Source organism: Anabrus simplex, chromosome 5 (genome assembly GCF_040414725.1).
Source record: "Anabrus simplex isolate iqAnaSimp1 chromosome 5, ASM4041472v1, whole genome shotgun sequence".
NCBI classification, from domain to species: Eukaryota; Metazoa; Arthropoda; class Insecta; order Orthoptera; family Tettigoniidae; genus Anabrus; species Anabrus simplex.
The window spans coordinates 350,236,968-350,261,553 of NC_090269.1; the positions used below are offsets into that span (position 1 = coordinate 350,236,968).

Below are 24,586 nucleotides of genomic sequence, written 5' to 3' on the forward strand. Positions count from 1 at the left end.
ATACTCACAAACACGCAGATCGCCTATTCGGCGTCAACTGGAAAGATCTGCACTAGGCCTCTCCGGAGGCTATACGCCATTATTATTATTATTATTATTATTATTATTATTATTGTACCGGGAAGTACACATCAACTCCGCACATTTAAAAGCGCTTTAAGGAACTCTATCTATCAAACAAAACGTGAAACAACTCATCACGGCCGACTGGATACCTCGCTGCGCTCCCTAGCTAGAGCGACGCATCAAGTCGGCCGTGAACTCATCACGGCCGACTGGATACCTCGCTGCGCTCCTTATACCGGCCTTGACAATCGCTTGTGAAGCCCATCATAAAGCTGTAATTGGAAAGTTTCACCATAATGCCGCTGGAGCGCTGGCCTACTACCCACTGACAGGAAGCTGTATACCGCAAATTGCCTCATTTCCAGTTTTATTTTTTGGTTTTGCTGTCGTAAATGTTGGCAATGTGTTCGCAATGAGGTGCTTGTTGGCTTGATAATGAGATCTGATAGTTATGCGCTAGTGAGTTTATTTTTTATTGTGTAGTGTGATGATTATATTTTTTAAATTGTGTTTACAAATCTTGGAATTTGAGACATTATTGTGCACCTTTTCGTACTTCGAGCAGAAATTTTATGGAAACAAGAACAAAGTGATTTCTCGCTGTAACTTCGTCCTGAACAAGGATTTTAATTTATGTGCTAATTCGTTTTTTAATGGTGTGTTGATTTGCTTTTCTTTAACTGTGTTAGGAATATTCGAATATATATTGCTGTGTGCCTTTTTTGTATCCCGAACAGGAAAAAAAAATCAAAGGGACACTATCATTTCACGAATTCTCTGTAGACCAGGACAAAACTACGGAGTGGCTAAAAGCAGGTAACACTCTCTCTTAGTTTTCCGTTTCTATGTCGGGTTTTTACCTTCGTTCTTTCTTTCTCTTTTCTTACTCTGTTTATCCCTCCAACGTTGGCTTTTCTCTCTGACTCAGTGACGGATCCCACCTCTACCACCTCAAGGGCAGTATCTTGGAGCGTGAGACTGCGGGTCGGGGGATACAACTGGGAAGGATGACCAGTACCTCGCCCAGGCGGCCGCAACTTCTATGCTGAACAGGGGCCTTGTGTTGGGGATGGGAAGATTGGAAGGCATATCCAAGGAAGAGGGAAGGAAGCAGCCGTGGCCTTAAGTTAGTTACCATCCCGGCATTTGCTTGGAGGAGAAGTGGGAAACTATGGAAAACCACTTCGAGGATGTGTGATGTGGGAATCGATACCATCCTCTACACAGTTGACCTCCCAAGGCTGAGTGGACCCCGTTTCAGCCTTCGTACCACTTTTGAAATTTCGTGGCAGGGCCAGGAATCGAACCCGGGCCTCCGTGAGTGGCCGCTAATCACGCTAATCAGGTATTTTTACCCATGAATTTTCTTTCATAGAATAATCCTTTAGGCGGTGTCGTATTTGCCATATGACAGCAACACAACACATTTTTGTTCAAGATAATCTGAACTTTAACATTTAAACATTGACAAGTAAGAATCACTACTGCTATGACGGTAAGGCCAACGTATGAAATGTTGTTACCTGAGCAATGGGCCCGATGACCTAGATGTTAGGCCCCTTTAGACAACAAGCATCATCATCATCGAGCAGAGAACAGTTTACATTTTATTTACTCAAAATACTTTTCTCTCACTGAATTTTTATTTAAAATTATTCTTCTTATTTCGCTATTTGTTTTACGTCGCACTGGCACAGATAGGTCTTATGACGCCGGTGGAATAGGAAAGGGCTAGCAGTGGGAAGGAACTGGCCGTGGCCATAATTAAGGTACAGCCTGATGTGAAAATGGGAAACCACGAAAAACCATCTCCAGAGCTGCCGACAGTGGGGTTCGAACCCACTATCTCCTGGATGCAAGCTCACAACTCACAGCTCCACGCCGCGCGGCCAACTTGTTCCACCCTACTGCATTTCAAGTAAAATTTATTTTCGAATTTAGCATGGCCAGCTTGCCCGGTATTTAATATTCTAGTGAATGGTATGAATGAAATGTAATCTGAAACTATATATATATTGAAATTAACATTTAAACATGTTTGAGTCAAAATATTTATGTTCTGCATACAACGAATATGGAAAAAGTAAGACTTTTATATTTTGTCCAGCCCCCTTCCTAAGAGCAGCGCTTGAAGAATTTTAAAACTCAAATTGAAAATGAATCTTAATCTCAATATTAACATCAGAAGACAAAAGCATTGTGGTAAGTTCTGCTATGTATCTAAATGCCATGATAATAAAAACGATTACTATTATTCCTCACAATTAAGGAACGTCAGTTGGACTACTCCATCATCCGCAGTTTCATTTCACGACGTTGTTTTGGCACATATCAATGAAAGTAGCCTTTAAGATTAATCATTTTAACAATATTAGTCAATGTAACATACTATTTTATTCCCTAAATTAAGATACATCGGCAATCAGAGTCAATATCAGAACGTCAGCTGGACTAAGTCATCTCCCCGCAGTTTCATTTCACGACATCATTTTGGCAAATATCAACGAAAGTAACCTTTAAGATTAATCATTTTAACAGTATTAACCCATATAACATTCCCCATAGCTCTAAATTACGATAAATCGGCAACCAAAGTCAATATATTTTCCATAAAGAAGTATGCATTTCTACCGCAAATAGGTCGGCCGCCAGCGCCACGTGTCGAGTTGTGTAACTACTCCGATTACAGTGCGTAGACCCGATTGTCAAGGCCGGTAAGGAGCTAGCTAGAGCGACGCATCAAGTCGGCCGTGAACTCATGCATGAAGTTGGGACATTGACCAGAAGATGTCACCATTGAAATATTGAATAATGTGTTATTCTGAAGTTGCCTAAACTGACTGGATTTATTTGTTTTGGTTTGGTTTACGACAAGAAGTTTGAACTTTTCTCCATAGATGGTGCAAGGTAGATGAATTAGTGATTTAAAGAAGTTTTGTGTTTATAGGTTTTCACAACTAAACTAACTTTAGTTTATTTCTATATTTCAAGGTTTGCAACACTTCCTTCTCATTCCGCCAGCTTTTGAATCTGGCCAATCACAAATTTTCTGTAATTATTTTTCAGCCAATAATAGGCTTCTTGTACCTTTTGAATTTGCCAATAAAATGAGTGGGTGTGTCCGAATTTAGTCCAGAACACTCTCGAATCATCCCCTCGGATATATAAACTGCGGCTTTTTCAAGCTATCTTGTCTTATTGATCGTCCTCTTACTAAGTGTGTGTGCTAAGACAGGAGGCGGAGTGCCTCATTCTTCGCCAGGCAGTTCAACAGCCCAGGTAATGGCCACCAGGTTTATATTTCTGTAGCTACCTCCGCAGACTTACAAGAGGGGAAGGTTCTAATTTCTAAAATGTAAACCTTCTTTCGGCGAATGTAAAATTTCATAAAGACTTAAATTGTAAATCGGGGATAGAGTGTGCGTTACCCTCTCGAGTTCCCCTTCAATTTATCTTGAGGTGACTACGATTTTGTAGCTGTTTCTCTTTTCTGTCAAGCATTAAATTAACCTTCATTGTAGTCATCTCAGTAGCTTGGGATTAGCCTCTGCATCATCGCGCCGCGGGCCCAATTAGGGTTTTATACTTAATTTTCTAGGAGCGCAAGTGTACGCCTCCATACATTTTGTGTTCGGGCCAGTAATTTAACCTTTTTTTTATTTTCCACGAAGGCCCAGTGGTTTGGGTAATAGACACCCATGTGTATAAATTGTAAATTGTAAGTTGGCGCTAGAGAGGCCAGAAATTTGTAAGTTTTTGGGTGTAATGTTGCCTTGAGTGGCCTGGAAGGAATTGGGAGCGCAGTCTCCTTGATTAAAGTTGGAGAGCATGTAAGCTCTTTTCTGTGAGTGCTAATTTTACTGTAATATTGAGGGGTGCCTCTGGAAGGCTGTAAATGTTTATCGGTTGAAGCATGGTGCTCTGTCTAGGGAGATTTCTCTCCTTATCTGTGTAATCGCTACATTGGCGACATTGCTAATTTGTAAATTAGGGGCTTGAAGCCCAAATGTGTTAAATTCCCTATTCTGGGGTTTTCTATTCTGGTATCCAAATTGTCATTGTATCTAATACATTGGTTTTCCTTCACTATTTGAAGACTTTGTTAAGTTTTGAGATTTGAAAAGAAATATAACCTTTATTTAAAGTTTTAATATTTGATATAGTAGATAGACCCATTCAGCCCGCACCTCCTTTCACCTCTCTGCGATCCACAAAACCACGGTAACAATTATTATTATTATTATTATTATTATTATTATTATTATTATTATTATTATTATTGTCCGCTTCTGTGGTGTAGTGGTTAGTGTGATTAGCTGTCACCCCCGGAGCCCCAGGTTTATCCCGGCTCTGCCACGAAATTTGAAAAGTGGTACGAAGGCTGGACAGGGGTCCACTCAGCCTCGGGAGGTCAACTGAGTAGAGGGTGTTCGATTCCCACCTCAGCCATGCTCGAAGTGGTTTTCCGTGGTTTCCTACTTTTCCTCCAGCCAAATGCCGCGATGGTACCTAATTTAAAGGCCACGACCGCTTTTCCTTCCCTCTTTCTTGTCTATCCCTTCGAATCTTCCATCCCCCACAAGTGGTCGCCTTCCCCAGTTGTATATCCCCACCCAAAGTCTCACGCTACAGGATACTGCCGTTGAGGCGGTAGAGGTGGGATTCGTCGTTGAGTCCGAGTGAAAAATCAACCCTAGAGGGTAAACAGATTAAGAAAGAAAGATTATCATTATCATCATCATCGTTATTATTATTATTATTATTATTATTATTATTATTATTATTATTATTATTATTATTATTTCATAGCGTATGTCTCGTCGCTACGGGTCCATTCTCTTGCTATGTCTTCTCCATTTTACTTGATCTTGCACGTCTTCTGGACTAAGGTCCGCAACCCTCATGTCTTCTGTGATGGAGTACATCCAGTGTTTTCATTGGTCCTCCATGTGGACGACCACCTCCAGTATCGAAGTGAGGGACCACTTTTGCCACTGAACTGTTGTCGCTATGCATGACATGACAATATCATCGGAGCCTTGCCTCTCTCACTTTCTCTGCACCTAGTCTTCGACGCACCTCATCATTTGTCACATGGCCGTAGCCTGTTTGGTCGAAGGCCAATCTGAGCATTTTCATTTCCAGTGTGTGGATGATTTGGCCTTGTTTTCTCGTCATAGGGCGACATTATGATTCATAGAGATCTACAGGGCGCACTACGGTCTTGCATACTGTACCTTCGTGGCGGCCTAATGCCTCAGACGGTTGAGGTGCCGGCCTTCTGACCCCAGCTTGGTAGGTTCGATCCCGGCTCAGTCCGGTAGTATTTTAAGGTGCTCAAATACGTCAGCCTCGTGTTGGTAGATTTACTGCCACGTAAAAGCAATAACACTGCTGCTGCTACTACTACATACTTTCGCCTTGAGATATTCGGGCATATGCTTGTCACAGAGAACGCTGCTAACTTGTCTCCATTTGGGCCACGCTGCAGTTACTCTTAACCAGATATCGTTGGCAGCGTCACTGCCAAATGTTACCAATGACCCAAGGTATTTAAACTGGGTGGTCTTCTTCAGGTCGTGGTTGTCGATGCTGATGCTGCCATCTGTTTGGGACCACATTCCAGATACTCGGTGTTTTGGATGTTGAGCTTTAGTCCGTTTTCAGTCTGTCCATCCAATTTAGCGTCTGGTGTTCGAGCACGAGTTGGATGTGCTGCAAGACCTGCACATCGTTCGGATGTAACAGAGACCAGGGAGGTGGTGTCTGTGTGCCAGCGGTCATCATATTTATACAGAGGATGAATACCAGAGTCTACAGTGCTGCGCTTGTTCTCCGATATGACCTGGCTGAAAAGAGCGACAAGGAACTCCCACTCCAGACGCACCAAGGATCTTCCAAATTTCATCCGGTATATCATCGGGGCCAGTGGCCTTCTCATTTTTCATACTCTTGAAGCCTTTCATTATCTCCTCCTGCGTAATTAACGGCGCAGGTCCGGGAATTGTTTCAGGGCCTGGTATCGGTGTATGGGGAAATTCATCCTTTCAAGCGCCAGGATAGTAGTCTGACCATCGTTCAAAGATGGCTAGTGGCTGTCGTAGAATGGTTATGTCATGTCCCTTGATATGCATGACATCCCATTTGTCCTGAATTGAACAATTACGCGACTGGGCGTGGCAGAGGATATCGGCTCCTCCTCGTCGCTCATCCAGTTGACAGTACAAATCTCGGTACTGTCCATCTTTTGCGACGGCTACTACTCTCATATACAACGAGAAGGACTGTGAGCGATATCGATTAAGGGTCGCTTCAAGACGTGTCCTCGACCAAGTCTTGAAGATTACTTTTCCTCCCTGTTTGCATGCTTCTCTTCTTTATCCCACTGCCACGTTTGTTTATTGATGAATTTCCTGCCGAGCTTTGTTTTCCCAAAAAATACTAGATGCCATCTGGTCTATCTGGTTGACAGCACCTTTCCATTGATTTTCCACAGTTTGATTTGGCCTTACTGTGAAATTTGCCAATGCAGCTATTACTTAGTTCTTATGCAAATTTATTTTCCACCACTAGATTCGCTCGGGTCCAGTTCTGGGAGACATGGTCTATTTCTTCTTTGTCATTTGCAGGGTTAACACAAGAAAGCGATGCTGAGGGGCGATGCTATCATATGGGATCACTTTGACATCCCTTGATATACATTGCACGCCATATGTCCGGAGTTGAACGATTAAGGGATTGGGCGAGGCAGTAGATATCGGCTCCTCCTCGTGGCTCATCCAGCTGACAGTACAAATCTCGGTACTGTCCATCTTTTGCGACGGCTACTACTCTCATGGACAACGAGAAGGACAGTGAGCGATCGGCTTGCACTTACTTGTGCCAGTCTCTTCACCTTCGTCTATCCTATACGACCTTCCTTGGTCATTTCTCGATATCTGAATAACCAATAGTCAATCTGACGTGAGCTGCATGCCCACCATTGGTGTACGTGGCTAAACAGGTTTGTCTTTGTGTTGATGAATGTGTTGGCCCCAGCCAGTTCGTGGGACTCTGCACAGTCTAGTACGCGACATTTATCATCATATAGTACACCAAGCCCATAACCTACGTTACATCGTACATATCCGTCTGAGCCCCAAACGTTGCCATTCAAATCACCAATGAAGATAGACTCGTCTGAGGTAAATGCCGCCAGATAGTTATCAAGACTCTCCCTGAATTCATCCTTTTCATTGTCTACTTATCGATATGGAGTGCAGAATAGGAGACTATGTAGGTATTGATTCATTCTGTTTCCGTTTTGATAGAAATCAGCCGGTCTGATACCCTGGTGACATTTTGATACTGTTGATTATTATTATTATTATTATTATTATTATTATTATTATTCTTTCATTTTCTAAATTTCCCTTCCTTGATTCTTTGAGTGGTCCGACATTCATACTATTATTCTCCTCCTTCAGCCGCAGCCATTGGCTCTAGACATCGTGAGCAGAAGTGGCTTGAGCAGCTACATAAATTCTAGTGACGTCAATTAAGATAATTTTACCCATTATGAACAAGCAATTGACGAAATATAGAAAAAATATATTAAGTATACGACAGTGCTTACGGAACCTAACGTTTGATGCAAGCATGAAATAGGCTAATGTGGGAAATAGGCCAGTACCTTGTCAAAAGGGTAGCCTACATGGCGGTACGACGTTCGTCTTTATAATCGCAAGTAGATAACACGCTATCATATACAGTATGCCATCTATAGATAATAATAATAATAATAATAATAATAATAATAATAATAATAATAATAATAATAATAATAATAGTAATAATAATCATAATGGACAGTTTTGGGCACCAACGAATAACATTTTATATCTTTATATCTCTCGACCTCAACTGGTATTGCTTGAGGCATAATAGTTAGTCATCAATCCCTGGAAGGACTTGTTATTTACCGGGCAAGCTGGCCGTGCGGCTAGGGGCGCGCAGCTGTAAGCTCGCATCCGGGAGATAGTGGGTTCGAACCCCACTGTCGGCAGCCCTGAAGATGTTTTTCCGTGGTTTCCCGTTTGCACACCAGGCAAATGCTGGGGCTGTACCTTAATTAAGGCCACGGCCGCTTCATTCCAACTCCTAGGCCTTTCCTATCCCATCGTCGCCATAAGACCTATCAGTGTCGGTGCGACGTAAAGCAAATAGCAAAAAAGTTCTAGTTAATATTTATCAATTTTTTACTGGTATTTCCCACTGTGATGTCGATAACCGCCAAGTGACCTCCGAAGTGAATAAGGATGTTAAGTGGTAAGAAGATAAAAATAAAGGATTTGGTATCACCATTGCTGGACATATCAGCAAGGCTTGCGGTGCTGTTCAGTGAGTTTATACCAGCGGTAGAGGAAAGAAGTTACCAACATTTGGCGATTGCAGTAATGGTAAGTATAGTTAATAATATTAATTTTACGTCGCACCTACGCAGACAAATCCTGTAGTGACAAATAGGAATAGGAATAGGAAAAGGAATAGGAATAGGAATAGGAACGGACTAGGACTGGGAGGGAAGCGACCGTGGTCTTAAGTTGCAGTCCCAGCATTAGCCATTCATGAACATGGGAAGACAGAAACCTAATAGCGTCGGGGTCAGAAAAGCCAAACGGCAAGAATTCAACTATTCTCAAAGTACGTGTCCGAAAGGATACCTGGGGCGATAAGGCGTACTCTCTGGATGATCGCCACGTGTGACGACGGGGAGGGGCCGTCACTTGTACGAAAGCGTCCTCGTTAATTAATAAGGTTAAGACAGCAGTCCCTCAGTTGGGTGGGGGCAGTAGAATATCACCCACGGTATCCCCTGCTTGTCCTCAGAGGCGACTAAAAGGGGCCCAGGGGCTCTCAACTTGGGAGCGTAGGTTGGCAATCGCGTGTCTCTTAGCTGAGTCCTGGCATTGCTTCTACTTACTTGCGTCAGTCTCCTCACCTTCGTCTATCCTATCCGACCTTCCTTCGTTAACACTTGTTCTTTTTCGACCCCGACGGTATTAGAGCACTTGAGGCCTACGGAGTCTTTCATTTTCATGACCTTCATGTCTCTTTCTTTCTTTAGTCAATTCCTTCATTTTTCGAAATGTCGGATCCCTTCCATTTTGTCTCCTTATTAGTGTTATATAGAGCAGACGTCATCAAGTAGTTGCTCTAGGGAGCCGGTGTTACTTGCTCCGCTCGGGGACGGCTGTGTGTCACGTGACAAGAGAGCAGCGGACAGGCGGGTTGCATACCGTGGCAGTACTGTAGGCCTACTTGCCTCTCGGAAATGCTACCACATGAACAACAGCTTTAATAATAATAATAATAATAATAATAATAATAATAATAATAATAATAATAATAATAATTTGGAGCATGGTTCATGTGAGACGAATAGGACACAGATTACAGAGTATAACAGGAAAAGAAAACTATTCATTGACAAAGGAAATGTACAGCAGTGTGCAATTTTTCACGAATAAAAACATTTTCACGATTAACTGAAGTTTTGGGACATGTTCATTTACCGAAACAAAATACAATTTATGTGATTTGTACATATTATTTGCACTCTCGTTAACATACGTTTCAATATTTGTATGTCATTTATGACTGTGGCAATAAATAAAACATGCGAATTGAAACATATCACTGGTGTATTCCTCTTTCACGGGACTTTTGGACTCATTTTGATAGTATTGTATTACTGTTTGTTACTAAACTTATCGTTTGCGTACTGAAAAGTCACAAAACCTGGAAAACGAACATTAAATTCAGTCAAACTGTTTGTGTTTGCAAACCCATCTTTCATTTGAGTATCGCACTGTAAGTCAATCAGTTCGAGCTGCAGTTCTGGTCTAACAGTTTGCACGTCCTAACTGAGAAGGTCATAGCGAACACCTGGAGATCTAATGTCTGAATATTGTGAAACCTACTCTGAAAATAGTCATTAGAACCGCTTTATATTCTTCTAATGTTTTTTAATGTGATTCAATATTTTATTACATATTAAATATTTTGCTGTGTTATTTCCTTGAATTTCCTTCTCAGGAAGGTTTGGACCTTGTTGGCCTACGCTGCGTTGAACTCTCTTCCATAGTAAATGCAACATTAACCGACTAGATTTGAACGTCGTATGGTTTGAGGATAGAAACAGAAACACATTGCTGTCACCTCACATGAGTTCAAGCGTATCGTGTGGCAATCTGATCTGTCCAGAAAGATGTGCTATACCTTTGCGCCACTGGCCTGCAGTATGTACTATGTCATGCACTTCCCCTACTTCTTCCCCTGCTTGCTCGCTAAGCTGCTCTCGTTCCTCGAGAGCGGGGAGCAAACTGGCTCCGAAGGTTTTTCGCTCTTGATTGACGATGCCTGATATAGGGGATGGTTGCCTAGTTATGCTTCCTCTTAAAACAATAATCACCACCACCACTTGACGCAGCAGGAAGAAGTTGCCGTACTTGGTAATATCCTCGGGGTGAGAGCCGAACTCGGGGCAATGTCAAGGACTGTTCTTCAGGAGAGGGTTTTCCGGGTACCCTCTCTTTCGAGATTCAGTCGCAACCGAGTCTCTGGAACGACTGAATCTTCGGAAATGTTAGCAATACACTTGGTAAAAATAAGGTGCGCGTCCGAAAGGATTCCGGGGGATGCAAAGCGCACCAATTCTTTGGTTGGTCGCCACGGGTGACGGCGGAGGGTGGGGGTGTTCAGCAGGAAGACCTCACTGTACTTGGTAATATCCTCGGGAAGAAAGCCGAACTTGGGACAACGTCAAGGACTGTTCTTCAGGAGAGGGATTTCCGGGTTCCCTCTCCTTAGAGGTTCAGTCTGCGACTGTGTCTCGGGAACGACTGAATCTTCGGAGATGTTAGCAATACACGATGTAAAAGTAAGTTGCGCGTCCGAAAGGATTCCGAGAGTGGCGAAGCGGGATCTATTGCGACTGCCACTGCTCTCCGAGACAACGAGAAGGACAGTGAGCTATATCGATTAAGGTCCGCTTCAAGACGTGTTAGTCAGCAATCCTTGGAAGGACTTGTTATTTTAACCACTTATTACTGGTATTTCTCACTGTGATGTCGATAACCACCAGGTGACCTCCGAAGTGAACAAGGGTAGTAGTATAATACAGGGATTCGGGCGCCACCTCCACCTCCGGCTCTCGGGAGAGGCCTCCACCTCCCGCGGGAAATTTGAATTTTGGCGCGAGATTTGAATTTGTAAACAAAGCCACGTGCTTTTTGACAGCTGTCATCGACAACAACGCATCGCTAACCTCACTGCTGCCATCTTGACGGGCCTAAACTTCAGTAGTGCCAACTTAACCTAACTAGCGCGAGGTAAACAAAGCCACGTGTTTTTTGACAGCCACGTGCTTTTTGACAGACAAAAACGCATCGCTAACCTCAGTACTGCCATCTTGACGGGCCTAAACCTCAGTAGTGCACTTAACCTAACTAGCGCGAGGTAAACAAAGCCACGTGCAGCTCTCATCCGCCATCTTTAATCTATAGAGCAGAGTGCTGCTCTCTTTAGCTACTTACCTTTGAAATGTGGTGGCGGATAATTTGAAAAATGCTTTTTGACAGCAGCCATCTTTGAGCACCGTGCTGCCCTCTTTAGCTACTTACCTTTGAAATGTGGTGGCGGTAAATTCCACGTGCTTTACAAACCTATATGCTTTTCTGACAGCTGTCATCCGCCATCTTTAATCCAGAGAGAACAGTGCTGCAATCTATGTGGTGGCGGCAAATTCCACGTGCTCTTGTTTGGAAACAAATCAACATGCTTTTTTTTGACAGCTGTCAACCGCCATCTTTAATCACCGTGCTGCCCTCTTTAGCTACTTACCTTTGAAATGTGGTGGCGGTAAATTCCACGTACTTTACAAACCTATGTGATTTTCTGACAGCTGTCATCCGCCATCTTTAATACAGAGAGAACAGTGCTGCCCTCTATGTGGTGGCGGCAAATTCCACGTGCTCTTGTTTGGAAACAAAGCCATGTGCTTTTTTGACAGCTGTCATCCGCCATCTTTAATCAACAGAGCACCGTGCTGCTATCATGCGGGCAATTTCGTCAGTTGTCATCCGCCATCTTTAATCCACAGAACACCGTGCTGCCCTCTTTATGGCTACTACCTTAAGCACGTAGTAGCGGGCAATTTGAAAAGTTCTGTTAGCTATCATCCGCCATCTTTAATCAAGAGAGCACCGTGCTGCCATCTTTAGCTAGATACCTTTGAAATGTGGCGGCGGATAATTTGAAAAATGCTTTTTGACAGCAGCTATCTTTGAGCACCGTGCTACCCTCTATGTGGTGGCGGTAAATTCTACATGCTCTTGTTTGGAAACAAACCCACGCGCTTTATTTGACAGCCATCATCCGCCATCTTTAAGCAACAGAGTACAGTGCTGCCGTCTTTGTTGTGGCGGCAAATTCCACGTGCTCTTGTTTGGAAACAAAGCCACATGCTCTTTTGACAGCTATCACCCACCATCTTTAACCAACAGAGCACTGTGCTGCTATCATGCGGGCAATTTCGTTAGCTGTCATCCGACATCTTTAATGAACAGAGCACCGTGCTGCCCTCATGCGGGGCAATTTCGTTAGCTGTCATCCACCATCTTTAATGAACAGAGCACCGTGCTACCCTCATGCGGGGGCAATTTCGTTAGCTGTCATCCGCCATCTTTTAATGAACAGAGCACCGTGCTGCTCTCTGTAGTAGCGGGTAATTTGAAAAGTTCTGTTAGCTGTCATCCGCCATCTTTAATCAAGAGAGCACCGTGCTGCCATCTTTAGCTAGATACCTTTGAACTGTGGTGGCGGCAAATTCCACGTGCTCTTGTTTAGTAAACAAACTCACGCGCTTTTTGTCAGCTGTCATCCGCCATCTTACATCGCAAACCTCAGTGCTACACTCTTTAGTTGAAAAATGGTGGCGGATAATTTAAAAAGAAAAATTCTACAGCAGCCATCTCTCGACGCTAATTGCACAAGATGGTGGCTATACATGACTCCTTAAAGGTGCTTATGCGAGATGATCGCTATACATAGACTCCCTTGGGATGCTTGCGCAAGATGGCGGTTATACATGGCTCCTTATGAGACACCCCAGGGATCCTTGCACAAGATGGCTAGAGACGCCCTAAGGATGCTTGCGAGGGATGGCGCACGCAAGATGGCGGCTATACATAGCTCCTTATGAGACAGCCAGTACTCGATACAACATGTGATCAGAACATTGATTGATGTGTTCAGAACACAAAATAAGTAGAATCGGACACTGTACTCGATGTCGTTAACTTCAACATGTGATTAAAACATTGTTTGGTGTGTTCAGAACACTACATAAGTAGAATCGAACGCTGTACAACATGTTAGGGGATACCTTTGTTCTAAGAAGATCAGATGAACATAACAAGACTAGAATTGAACACTGCACTCGATACAACATGTGAACAGAACATTGATTGATGTGTTCAGATCACTAAACAAGTAGAACCGAACACAGCACAACATGTTAGGGGATACCTTTGTTCTAAGAAAATTAGATTGAAACATAACAAGACTAGAATCGAACACTGCACTCGAATTAACATGTGATCAGAACATTGATTGATGTATTCAGATCACTAAACAAGTAGAACCGAACGCTGTACAACATGTTAGGGGATACCTTTGTTCTAAGAAGATCAGATTGAAACATAACAAGACTAGAATTGAACACAGCACTCGATGTCGTTAACCTTAACATGTGATCAGAACACTGATTGATGTGTTCAGAGCACTAAACAAGTAGAACCGAACACTGTACAACATGTTAGGGGATACCTTTGTTCTAAGAAGATCAGATTGAAACATAACAAGACTAGAATTGAACACTGCACTCGATGCAACATGTGAACAGAACATTGATTGATGTGTTCAGATCACTAAACAAGTAGAACCGAACACTGTACAACATGTTAGGGGATACCTTTGTTCTAAGAAAATTAGATTGAAACACAGCAAGACTAGAATCGAACACTGTAAGAACATTGTTTGATGTGTTCAGTACAACTTCAATGATTTACCTAGTGTAAAACACGCACTGTGCACATATCGCATAGCTATCTCGCCTATCACTTGCCTAGTATGAAAATCAAAAACACACTGTGCACATATCGCATAGCTAACTCGGCAACACTTCAAATGATTTGCTTAGTACGAAAATAAAAAAATATATACCGCGTAGCTAACTCGTTCATCGCACTGCTAAGACGCTTAGTAATTGCGAATACACTGATATATCTCATACGAAAATCAAGAAAGCACACTGCGTAGCCAACTCGCTCGGCTCACTCGCTTAGTAATTGCAACACGACTAGAACACTGATACACACACGGATAAGAATGTTGCGAGATACTACATACTTACATGTTTTCTAAGGGGGGGTGAAAGATCATAAATTATATGTACACATGTTGTCTCCTCCAAGTTGTAAGATGAAATAGACGCAGTACTGCGTGTTTCCGCTCTAGGTGGCGAACGGAAGTAGCATGATATCTCAGCAAAAAAAAAAAAAAACGTGTGAGCTTGCAAGTCAGACACAATGATGGATACCGCGATTCAAATCCTGGCAACTAATGCCGTCGGGAAGGGCATCCGGCTAGATCATGTAATGACGATCGCGCAGGCCCCTCGCCTAGCATTTGCTATTTTTTTACGGCTTCCAACAGTAGGAGTTCGAACCCGCTATCTTCCGAAGTAGCGAGAATGATTGCGAGTACTGGAGTGTTTGAGGGTGATTCATTTGTCGGATGGAGGCGTTAAGCTATGTGCAGGCTTCTTTGGTAGGAGTAGGCTATGTGCCGGTACCGGGACATCTAGTTATAAAACCCGCTACAACTGATTTGTCGCGTATACTGCGATTTAAAATCCTAGTCAGGAAGGGTAACCGGTCGTATAAAACTATGGTGTATGATCTAAGAGGCGGGGTGTGCAAAAAAAAAAAGCCAGCATTAAGTAAGGGCTGTTGATAGGGGGCGTTAAACCTTGTGCAGATTCCTTCGAAAATGATTTTGAGTTCAAGACGTTGAGGGTGATTCCTCTGTCGGATGGAGGCAATAAGCCTTGTGCAGGCTTCTTCGGTAGGAGTAGGCTATGTGCCGGTACCGGGACATCTAGTTATCGATTAAAAATCCTAGTCAGGAAGGGTAACTGGTCGTAAAACTATGGTGTATTATCTAAGGGGCGGGGTCTGCAAAAAAAGCCAGTATTAAGTAAGGGCTGTTGATAGGGGGCGTTAAACCTTGTGCAGACTCCTTCGAAAATGAATGTGAGTACAAGACGTTGATGGTGATTCATTTGTCGGATGGAGGCAATAAGCCTTGTGCAGGCTTCTTCGGTAGGAGTAGGCTATGTGCCGGTACCGGTACATCTAGTTATAAAACCCGCTATAACAAATTTATCGCGTATACTGCGATTTAAAATCCTAGTCAGGAAGGGCAACCGGTCGTAAAACTATGGTGTATTATCTAAGAGGCGGTGTGTGCAAAAAAGCCAGCATTAAGTAAGGGGGCACTGTGTGTTTTAACCTCTCCGTACAATCATGTTAGGAGCTTACATGGTGAGTTACAAGTAGCTTATCACCACGCAGTGTCTTCGTTCAAGGTTACTACTACAGCCGGAAGATACGTGTACAATTTCAGCCAACACATGCATTCCGCGGCTCGCTCTGAATGACTGCCCTGATACAACTTCAAAGACTGTGGAACAAAAAAAATGTAACCTATAGCCTACAGTTCGGTTTAGTGTGCATGCCTCTCACCCGGTAGTCTCGGGTTCGATTCTCTTGGGATTAAAAATATGTTTTACAGGTTTTAAATCGCAAGAATTTGTTTTAGGACTAGTTGTCCTTCCTGACGCAAAACTAGCAGTATCTAACCTCTTACATCATACACTATTGTTTTCGACCGGTTGCCCTTCCTGACGACAAAGAACTCGGATTAAGAATCTGTTTTACAACTTCTAACACGAGAATCGGGGATTTATAGCTAGATGCTCTTCTTAGATTTTAAATCGCTGTATCACGAACTATTGTTTTACAGCCGGATGCCCTTCCTGACGCAAAACTAAGATTTTAAATCGCAAGAATTTGTTTTAAGACTAGTTGCCCTTCCTGACGCAAAACTGGCAGTATCTAGCCTCTTACATGATACACTATTGTTTTCGCCCGGTTGCCCTTCCTGACGTCAAAGAACTCGGATTAAGAATCTGTTTTACAACTTCTAACACGAGAATCGGGGATTTACAGCTAGATGCTCTTCTTAGATTTTAAATCGCAGTATCACGAACTATTGTTTTACAGCCGGATGCCCTTCCTGACGCAGAACTAAGATTTTAAATCGCAAGAATTTGTTGAGTTGCCCTTCCTGACGCAGAACTAGCAGTATCTAGCCTCTTACATCATACACTATTGTTTTCGACCTGTAGCCCTTCCTGACGTCAAAGAACTGGGATTAAGAATGTTTTACAACTTCTAACATGAGGATCGGGGATTTACAGCTAGATGCTCGCCGGATGCCCTTCCCGACGGCATAAATTGCCAGGATTTGAATCGCGGTATCCATCATTGTGTCTGACTTGCAAGCTCACGCGTATTTTTTTTTTTCTGAGATATCATGCTACTTCCGTTCGCCAGCTAGAGCGGAAACTCGCAGTACTGCGTCTATTTCATCTTACAACTTGGAGGAGACAACATGTGTACATATAATTTATGATCTTTCACCCCCTTAAAAAACATGTAAGTATGTAGTATCTCGCAACATTCTTATCCGTGTGTGTATCAGTGTTCTAGTCGTGTTGCAATTACTAAGCGAGTGAGCCGAGCGAGTTGGCTACGCAGTGTGCTTTCTTGATTTTCGTATGAGATATATCAGTGTATTCGCAATTACTAAGCGTCTTAGCAGTGCGATGAACGAGTTAGCTACGCGGTATATATTTTTTTATTTTCGTACTAAGCAAATCATTTGAAGTGTTGCCGAGTTAGCTATGCGATATGTGCACAGTGTGTTTTTGATTTTCATACTAGGCAAGTGATAGGCGAGATAGCTATGCGATATGTGCACAGTGCGTGTTTTACACTAGGTAAATCATTGAAGTTGTACTTTTGCTCTGAACACATCAAACAATGTTCTTACAGTGTTCGATTCTAGTCTTGCTATGTTTCAATCTAATTTTCTTAGAACAAAGGTATCCCCTAACATGTTGTATCGGATCACATGTTAAGGTTAACGACATCGAGTGCAGTGTTCGATTCTAGTCTTGTTATGTTTCAATCTAATTTTCTTAGAACAAAGGTATCCCCTAACATGTTGTACAGTGTTCGGTTCTACTTGTTTAGTGATCTGAACACATCAATCAATGATCTGTTCACATGTTGCATCGAGTGCAGTGTTCAATTCTAGTCTTGTTATGTTTCAATCTGATCTTCTTAGAACAAAGGTATCCCCTAACATGTTGTACAGTGTTCGGTTCTACTTGTTTAGTGATCTGAACACATCAATCAATGTTCTGATCACATGTTAAGGTTAACGACATCGAGTGCTGTGTTCAATTCTAGTCTTGTTATGTTTCAATCTGATCTTCTTAGAACAAAGGTATCCCCTAACATGTTGTACAGCGTTCGGTTCTACTTGTTTAGTGATCTGAATACATCAATCAATGTTCTGATCACATGTTAATTCGAGTGCAGTGTTCGATTCTAGTCTTGTTATGTTTCAATCTAATTTTCTTAGAACAAGGGTATCCCCTAACATGTTGTACTGTGTTCGGTTCTACTTGTTTAGTGATCTGAACACATCAATCAATGTTCTGTTCACATGTTGTATCGAGTGCAGTGTTCAATTCTAGTCTTGTTATGTTTCAATCTGATCTTCTTAGAACAAAGGTATCCCCTAACATGTTGTACAGCGTTCGATTCTACTTATGTAGTGTTCTGAACACACCAAACAATGTTTTAATCACATGTTGAAGTTAACGACATCGAGTACAGTGTCCGATTCTACTTATTTTGTGTTCTGAACACATCAATCAATGTTCTGATCACATGTTGTATCGAGTACTGGCTGTCTCATAAGGAGCTATGTATAGCCGCCATCTTGCGTGCGCCATCTTGCGCAAGCATCCTTAGGGAGTCTCTAGCCATCTTGTGCAAGGATCCTTAAGCCGCCTCATAAGAGCAACCACCATCTTGCGCAAGCATCCCTAGGGTGTCTCATAAGGAGCCATGTATAACCGCCATCTTGCGCAAGCATCCCAAGGGAGTCTATGTATAGCGATCATCTCGCATAAGCACCTTTAAGGAGTCATGTATAGCCACCATCTTGTGCAATTAGCGTCGAGAGATGGCTGCTGTAGAATTTTTCTTTTTAAATTATCCGCCACCATTTTTCAACTAAAGAGTGTAGCACTGAGGTTTGCGATGTAAGATGGCGGATGACAGCTGACAAAAAGCGCGTGAGTTTGTTTACTAAACAAGAGCACGTGGAATTTGCCGCCACCACAGTTCAAATGTATCTAGCTAAAGATGGCAGCACGGTGCTCTCTTGATTAAAGATGGCGGATAACAGCTAATAGAACTTTTCAAATTACCCGCTACTACAGAGAGCAGCACGGTGCTCTGTTCATTAAAAGATGGCGGATGACAGCTAACGAAATTGCCCCCGCATGAGGGTAGCACGGTGCTCTGATCATTAAAGGTGGTGGATGACAGCTAACGAAATTGCCCCGCATGAGGGCAGCACGGTGCTCTGTTCATTAAAGATGTCGGATGACAGCTAACGAAATTGCCCGCATGATAGCAGCATAGTGCTCTGTTGGTTAAAGATGGTGGGTGACAGCTGTCAAAAGAGCATGTGGCTTTGTTTCCAAACAAGAGCACGTGGAATTTGCCGCCACAACAAAGAGGGCAGCACTGTACTCTGTTGCTTAAAGATGGCGGATGATGGCTGTCAAAAAAAGCGCGTGGGTTTGTTTCCAAACAAGAGCATGTAGAATTTACCGCCACCACATAGAGGGTAGCACGGTGCTCAAAGATAGCTGCTGTCAAAAAGCATTTTTCAAATTATCCGCCGCCACATTTCAAAGGTATCTAGCTAAAGATGGCAGCGCGGTGCTCTCTTGATTAAAGATGGCGGATGATAGCTAACAGAACTTTTCAAATTGCCCGCTACTACGTGCTTAAGGTAGTAGCCATAAAGAGGGCAGCACGGTGTTCTGTGGATTAAAGATGGCGGATGACAACTGACGAAATTGCCCGCATGATAGCAGCACGGTGCTCTGTTGATTAAAGATGGCGGATGACAGCTGTTAAAAAAGCACATGCTTTGTTTCCAAACAAGAGCACGTGGAAATTTCCGCCACCACATAGAGGGCAGCACTGTTCTCTCTGGATTAAAGATGGCGGATGACAGCTGTCAGAAAATCACATAGGTTTGTAAAGCACGTGGAATTTACCGCCACCACATTTCAAAGGTAAGTAGCTAAAGAGGGCAGCACGGTGCTCAAAGATGGCTGTTGTCAAAAAGCATTTTTCAAATTATCCGCCACCACATTTCAAAGGTAAGTATCTAAAGAGAGCAGCACTGTGCTCTATGGATTAAAGATGGCGGATGAGAGCTGCACGTGGCTTTGTTTACCTCGAGCTAGTTAGGTTAAGTTGGTAGCACTAAGGTTTAGACCCGTCAAGATGGCAGCACTGCGGATGACAGGTGACGAATTTGCAGCTACTGCGATAAAGAGTGCAGCACAGTGCTCTGTAGTTTAGAGATGGCGGATGACAGCTGTCAAAAGATCACGTGGCTGTCAAAAAACACGTGGATTTGTTTATCTCGCGCTAGTTAGGTTAAGTTGGCACTACTGAGGTTTAGGCCCGTCAAGATGGCAGTACTGAGGTTAGCGATGCGTTGTTGTCTGTCAAAAAGCACGTGGCTGTCAAAAAACACGTGGCTTTGTTTACCTCGCGCTAGTTAGCTTAAGTGACAGCTGTCAAAAAAGCACGTGGCTGTCAAAAAGCACGTGGCTTTGTTTACCTCGCGCTAGTTAGGTTAAGTTGGCACTACTGAGGTTTAGGCCCGTCAAGATGGCAATACTGAGGTTAGCGATGCGTTGTTGTCTGTCAAAAAGCTCGTGGCTGTCAAAAAACACGTGGCTTTGTTTACCTCGCGCTAGTTAGGTTAAGTTGGCACTACTGAAGTTTAGGCCCGTCAAGATGGCAGCAGTGAGGTTAGCGATGCGTTGTTGTCGATGACAGCTGTCAAAAAGCACGTGGCCTTGTTTACAAATTCAAATCTCGCGCCAAAATTCAAATTTCCCGCGGGAGGTGGAGGCCTCTCCCGAGATCCGGAGGTGGAGGTGGCGCCCGAATCCCTGTATTATACTACTAAGGGTGTTAAGTGGCAAGAAGATACAAATAACCTACCCAAGGGCAGGTGGATTCTAAATATGAAGGTTGTTTGAAATAGTTTTCCAGAGTTTTCAAGTTATAAGATCTCAGACAAACAAACAGGCAAACAAAGTTTGTTAACCGCTGCACTAGCGAAATTTAATTTCAAGCATTTCATGAGCAACCAATTTCACTCATATTTTTTAAAAAGAAAGACATTCTGAAAAAATCAGCAGTGCATGCGGAGGTGAAAATACAATTGTGAGGGTTTATAGTTATAATTTTGTTTTCGAGGTATACTGGTTTAATTTTTTATTTATAACTTGCCTTTGTTGGTGAGATATATCTTTTGTTATCGGCTGGATCAAATTTGTTACTTTCGCCGTGATGGTTGAACAGATAGACAGACAGACAACAGACAAAAAAATAAATAAAAACCTCTTATACGGTCTTGAGCTGACCTAAATTGGATAAAGAGCTGAATAATTTTCAAAACAAATTACAGACAGTGGACCCCCTACAACTGTATTTAGATAAGTATGGACACGTTTATCGGAATAGTTATTAATTTCACAAGCATGTCGGTTGTAATCAGGAAGAATGAGTTTCCTAAGCTTACATGCAATGCATGTTAAACTGCCTGGCCTGTAATTTTCAGCTTTATGTCTATCGCCCTTTCCTTTATACACAGGGGCTGCTGTAGCACCTCGCCATTCATTTGGTATAGCTCTTTCAACCAAACAATAATCAAACAAGTACCTCACGTACTGTACTATATCGCAACACATCTTATTAATTCCAGCTGCTTTTCTAGTTTTCAACTTTTGTATCTTATTGTATATGCCGTTATCGTAGGTAAATATTAATACTTCTTTAGTATTAGTCACCTCCTATATCTGGACATTATCCTTTTAACCAACGATCTTTTACATACTGCTGACTGAATACTTCTGCCTTTTGAAGATCCTCGCATACACATTCCCCATTTTCCTTTAATGATTCCTGGACTGTCCTTCTTGGAACCTGTTTCAGCCTTAAAGTACTTATACATACCCTTCCATTTTCGCTAAAATTTGTATGACTGCCACTTGTGCTTGCCATGATGTTATTCTTAGCTGACTTTTTGCTAGATTCAATTTCCTAGTAAGTTCCTTCAATTTCTCCTTACTTCCACAGCCATTTCTGACTCTATTTCTTTCCAACCTGCACCTTCTTATTAGTATCTTCACTTCTCTGTTATAATATAGCGGGTTGTTACCATTCCTTACCACCTTCAAAGGTACAAACCTGTTTTCACATTTGTCAACTATTGCTTTACACCCATCCCATCTGTTTTAATTTTTATTTACCCTTTTCCATCGATTATAGTTACTTTTTAGAAACTGCCTCTTGCCAGTTTTATCAGCCATTTGGAACTGCCTAATACTACTTTTAAGACCTTCTCTCTATCACATTTATTTTTAACTACGACAAAAACAGCTTCGTGATTACTGATACCATCTATTACTTTGGTTTCTCTATAGAGCTCATCTGGTTTTATCAGCACCACATCCAGGGTATTCTTCCCTCCAGTTGGTTCCATCACTTTCTGAATCAGCTGTCCTCATATTATCTTATTTGCCATTTGTTGGTCATACTTCCTGTCGTTCGCATTTGGCTACCTTCCGAATTGGCATTTGGTAAATTGAGATCTCCCGCTATAATCACATTCCTTTCCTTATAGTTTCCCACGTAGCTGATTATCTTATAAATAATTATGAATCGGCATCAGTGCTACCCTTTCCCGGCCTGTGCACTCCAAAGACATCAAGTTGCCTATTATCTTAGAGACGAGCCTCACACCTAGAATTTCATGTTTGTCATCTTTAAATTTTTCGTAGCTTACAAATTCTTCTTTCTCTGGAATGAATACTCGCCCTCCTATCATCCGGTCCTATTTCTACGATAAACACTCCAGATCCACGAGAAAATTTCTACGTCCATAATATCATTTCTCAGCCATGATTCAACTCCTAATACAATATCTGGTAAGTATATATCCATAACATTACTTAATTCTACTCCTTTATTTACAAATACTTCTGCAGTTGAACACTAACATTTTTACGCCATCTCTACTTGACTTCCAGATTCCTGTACCCTTATTGCCACTACCTCGACCGCCTCGTTTCCCTGAATGTACCTCCCTACAAACCTTCCAAACAAATTTCCTATCTGGTGGTTTCCTGTGGTTTAAGTGAAAGCCATTTGAGCGCAGATCTGCACCTCCTACCCACCCATTAGGATCTAGAAATCTCATTCCCACTTTCCCACATGCCCACTCCATTGTCTTATTTAAATCCCTAATCGCCTTCCAGTCCGTATCCCTCCTACAGAGTATTCCACTGATAACACCTCGTCCAGGGTATTCTTCCCTCCAGTTGGTTCCATCACTTTCTGAATCAGCTGTCTTCATATTATTTTATTTGCCATTTGTTGGTCATGCTTCCTGTCGTTCGCATTTGGCTACCTTCCGAATTGGCATTTGGTAAATTGAGATCTCCCGCTATAATCACATTCCTTTCCTTATCGTTTCCCACATAGCTGATTATCTTATAAATAATTATGAATCAGCATCAGTGTTACCCTTTCCCGGTCTGTACACTCCAAAGACATCAAGTTGCCACTTCCTTAAACTTCACCCGTGCTGCATTTGCCAGATCCAGCACATCCCCAATTAGGCCCTATGTTGGTACTTATATCAGCTTGCCTTACGTTGTTGGCATCAACGTGAAACAATACCACCTTCACCTTCACCTTTCCCTTCTTCTTTTTTCTATCTTCCTCAGCATTTGCCTTAACCTAATTCCTGGATAACTCTCTACTCTGGTTCTCTTTCTTCGACACACTTCCCCTACATGTGGTGACATTCTTGCTAACAGTAATCTAAAACCTTCTCTCTACTGAATGAGTTGGCTGTGTGTTAGAATCACATAACTCTGAGCTTGCATTCGGAAATTGGGGGGGAGGGGGTTCGAATCCCACTGTCAATATCGCTGAAGGTGCTTTTCCATGGTGTCCCATTTTCACACCAGGCGAATGTTGGGGCTGTACCTTAATTAAGACTACCTTAAAAGAGAGAACTACCAGAGAAAATGTATTTAAATTAACCAATGAATGCTTTCGTGGGAGTACAATACATTGGACTCACTGTGAAGATATTTGTTCAGACGGTGCGACATCTATGACGGTGTGTTAAGCTGGGTTTGTAGCCAGAGTGAAATCGGTGGTGCCAAACGCTTCTTGGACACATTGTTGCATTCATAGACAAGCTCTTGTTTCCAAACGTATGCCGAAGGGATTGAAATCAGTGCTGGAGTATGCAGGGAAAATTGTTTATTTTATTGAAGCTCGCCCTAGAAATTCCCAGGTATATTTTTGCAGCGCTTTGTAAAGAAGAAGGAACCGTTTATAACTTTTTATTTTCTCACACTGAAGTTGGGATAGTTCTGTTTCCAAATAGCTTGAGCTTAAAGACAAAATTTACATTTTTCTCACCAGTCATGCCCTTCACAAACCAAGCCTTTAGCTTATATGGCAGACATTTTCTCAAAAATTAAAATATTAAACTATCTTTTCAGGGATGAAATATAAACGTTTTTATTGTGAAAAGCAGTATCGAATCGGTCATCAAAACTTAACTTTTGGTAAACCTGTTTTAATACAGTCGGACGAGTGCCTTGATATCCTTCACGACTTTTTGATGGAAATTCACGTTTCTTTGGACGAAAATATTAAGAGCATATTTAAAGAACATTGGAAAGGACTTAGAGAACCTTTCAAGGAATATTTCCCTGCTATATCCAATAATAACAATTGGATCTGCAATCGCTTCGAAGAAGCAACACTTTTGGAATCCACATTAAGCGTAAATGAATAAAAAGAACAGGTTCTTGAAATTTTCACTGATTTTCAGTTTACCGAGTTCGATAGATGCCGTCGTTTAAGTGCGGCTAGTATCCAGTATTCGGGAGACAGAGGGTTCAAACCCCACTGTCGGCAGCCCTGAAGATGGT

At 42.3% G+C, this 24,586-nt stretch overlaps 1 long non-coding RNA gene across 1 annotated transcript in view; it reads left to right on the top strand.

Moving 5' to 3' along the window:
* The first annotated feature begins 8,417 nt into the window (after window positions 1–8,417).
* The window catches only part of LOC136874896 (uncharacterized), a 30,843-nt gene continuing 14,674 nt past the window's right edge, over window positions 8,418–24,586 (top strand). The window contains exon 1 of the long non-coding RNA XR_010860315.2: window positions 8,418–8,504. This is a non-coding gene — a long non-coding RNA (uncharacterized lncRNA). The remainder of the gene's footprint in view (window positions 8,505–24,586) is intronic.